At 48.0% G+C, this 3,469-nt stretch overlaps 1 pseudogene; it reads right to left on the reverse strand.

Moving 5' to 3' along the window:
• Nucleotides 1-528: 528 nt before the first annotated feature.
• LOC131764212 (NADH dehydrogenase [ubiquinone] 1 beta subcomplex subunit 9 pseudogene) lies at nt 529-3,269 on the reverse strand (annotated as a pseudogene).
• Between the last annotated feature and the right edge of the window lie 200 nt (nt 3,270-3,469).

Below are 3,469 nucleotides of genomic sequence, written 5' to 3' on the forward strand. Positions count from 1 at the left end.
AGCAACATTATTCGCAATAGCCAAAAGGTAAAAGCAACCCAAGTGTCCATTGATGGATGAATGGATAAACAAAGTGTGGTATATACATACAATGGAATAGTATTCAGCCTTAAAAAGGAAGAAAATTCTGACACCTGCTTACAACATGAATGAACTTCAAAGACATTATGCTAAGGCCAGTCACAAGATGATAAATACTAAATGATTCTACTTATATGAGGTACCTAGAGTAGTTAAATTCATAGAACCGAAGCAGAATGGTGGTTGCCAGGGGGTGGTGGGAGGGGTGAATGGGAAGATACTGCTTACTGCATACACAGTTTCAGTTGGGGAAGATGTAAAAGCTCTGGAGATGGATGGTGGTGGCGGCTGTACGACAGTATGGATGTACTTGATGCCACTGAACTGGATACTTAAAATGGTAAAATTTCCCCTTATCTAGTTATTTTCATGGGACCACGTGTATGTATGTTCTGTAACTTATTTCCTTGCAAGTGCGAATGGTAAGGGATCTTCCTCTGTCTTTCTCTACATGGGCTGCTCCCGGTGTCTGGTCACAATATGCCACCACAGTGGGGGCAAGTCACCCTCCTTTCAGGCAGGGAGCAAAGCTTCAGTCTAAGGACCACCAAGTGGGTGTCCCCCTGTAGCCACTTAACCTCTCACTCCCAGCTTTCCCTCTGCAGTTTCTTCCAACTGCTCTCTCTCGGCAAAGAAATTGGGATACATTGCCTTCTCAAAAGGATGCCAGTCATCTAAGCACCATGCAGGAACCCTGTAACACTCATATCTCTCCTAAGAGGTGTCCCCACTAGAGTCAGGGAAGATCAACAGCCATGGACACTGATTGTGGCAGAATTCTTCCTCTACCTCCTTCAGCAGCTGGGCAACCTTTACCAAATCCTTTCATTCTTATGTTCTTCAAATGGGGCTTTTATCAAACAAGTACAGGACCAATGTTTGTCCCTGTGATGCACCCTAACTCAAGGTAGCACAGCACCTGCTTATAAAGCTGCAACACCTCCTGCTGGTGGGTCAGGTGGGCCAGAGCTCCATGGTGGCCCACTCACCTCTGGCGGCCACCAGGGCTCCCTAAAATGGTAAATCCTATGTTATGTATATTATAATTACAATTAAAAAAAAATAAAAGCGTAATAGCTCTTACCTCATAGGGTCATTGTGAAGGTTACATGAGATGAATTTTGGCTAATGGAATAGCTAAAGTAAACAACATCTTTTATGAACCAGGCCTGGAGAGTGGGGTGAGGGATGGGTGAGGGACACAAACTTTCTACTTTATTTATCTATTGTTTAGATTTTTAAATTGGTATATTTTTATAATTCAAAAAGTAAAGCAGTAAAGAGCTACGTATTCCTGTGTTACTGATTTATTGAGACTTAGTGTCCACAGAAAAGTGCATGAGGATTGAGAACCACATTCTCTTCTTGGCTTATGTTTGACCTTCTGTGTTTGTGTTTTTATGTGTAACTTTTTCCAGATTTCCTCAGCTTTGCTTACCTTTCTCCCCCACGGCCCCTCAATTTACTTAAGTCTGTTAGTCACAAAATTTTAAACCTCCCAGTCGTAGCCCTGGATCCTCCCCATCTTGCTCCAAGAAAGACCCCAGACCCCACACAGAGGGGCTCCTGCTCATTCCTAGCCAGTGTCCTCTGAACTCCTCTTCCCCATTTTTACCTCCTTCCCTATAGCAAAACCCTCCCTGAGATCTAATTTAAAGTCTCTCACCTTGCAAACTGAAAGGTCTGCCTTTCAAGGAGGCCAGAGATGGCTGGGAGCCTGGCCGGAAGTCAGTTTCCTGGGTGGGAGAACACTGGCGGAAATCCAGACGGCTGACGTCACCTGGTCCAGATGGCGGAAGCCATTGCCCAATCAGAGGAAATTGATGCCAGCAACACACTTCTCTATGACTCTCTTACTCAGTTCAGAAAAGCATTTTCCTCGACAGGAGGCAGTTGGGTAGGAGTGGAGAATGCCCTGGCCTTTGAACCACATGGCATGTTGACCAGGAGGCTGACCGTGAGGCTGTCCGTGGTGCAACTGATAAATGAACGTGAGACCCGACGCTAGACCCGGGGTCAGAAGACACAAGTCTGGGTCTCTGCCACCTAAATCCTAACTTTTAACAAATCACTTTGGTTGGTTTTTCTTAGCTATGAGTAATAATACCTACTCACAGAAGCTACTGTTGCATGCTGGAATGAGGTCATTCATGTGAAAGATTTCATAAACTTGAAGCAGGATGCCAGTACAATATTCTGCCTCTGTGAGAGCCTTCCAGAGGGCAGTGGACCCGGAGGAGGCAAGATGGAGAGTGATTACAGGCTGATCCTGGAGCCAGGCAGTCTGCACTGGAATGTGCAGGGGGGACACATAACTTAACCTCTCTGTGCCCAGTCACCTCATGGTCATAGTGGGGGATGATAAGAATACCATCCTCATCACAGGGTTCTCGGGAGGGTGAAGTAGTTACTCCACTTGGAGCACATAGAACACTGCCCCGCTCGTGGCAGCACTCACTAAGACTTGTCTGGGATGATTATTCCCAAAGCCATCTTGTACACCTGCAGGCCCTGGGCTGGGCATTCAGCCCAATCCCAAGAGATCTGGTGAAAAGAGATTCTGGGAATTCCCTGGTGGTCCAGTGGTTAGGACTCCATGTTTTCACTGCCAAGGGCCCAGTTCGGGGAACTAAGATCCTGCAAGCCACGCGGCACAACCCCCCAAAAATAAATACATAAAAGACAGATTCTGCCCCCACCCACTGTCCACACAGCAGGCAGAGCTATTTAGCTAAAATCTGACCATGTCACTTCTCTGCTTAACCACCCAAATCTGCCCCAGTCTCACTCCCACCCCCAGGTAAAGACATCAAACCCCTGTGACAGGCCATTGAGTCCCTCTCCAGCCTCTCCTGATGCCCACAGCCTCTCATCAAGGCTCCAGCAACACCACACTGCCTGTCGCTTCTCACCTCCACCAGCTGGCTCCTGCTGCCCCTTTGCCCAGCATGCCCTCACCAACCCTGCCTTTGCTAACTCCTAGTTACCCTTCAGGACCCTTAGACTCATGTCTCCCAGAAAGCGCTTTCTGACTCCGCCTGAGCAGAACCTGGTTCCCCCTTTCCTATATCCCTTGTGGGCACCGCCATCATTGCACAGGCCAAACTGTATCCTAACTGTTCAGGTGACTGCTTCACACCAGACTGGGGGATCCTTGAAGGGAAAGGCCAGCACTGGGCCTTGCGCATCTCGGTAAACTCAGCACGGACACAGTGCCAGGCACACAGAAGGTGATCAGTAATGGTTGAGTGGAAAGACTGATGAGTGGATGACCAGGAACTAATAGAGCCCTAGCTTGTTTTGGCCACGCCGCGCGGCTTGTGGGATCTTAGTTCCCTGACGAGGGATTAAACTCGGGCCCTTGGCAGTGAGAGCATGGAGTCCTAAA

Source organism: Kogia breviceps, chromosome 10, assembly GCF_026419965.1.
Source record: "Kogia breviceps isolate mKogBre1 chromosome 10, mKogBre1 haplotype 1, whole genome shotgun sequence".
NCBI lineage: Eukaryota > Metazoa > Chordata > Mammalia > Artiodactyla > Physeteridae > Kogia > Kogia breviceps.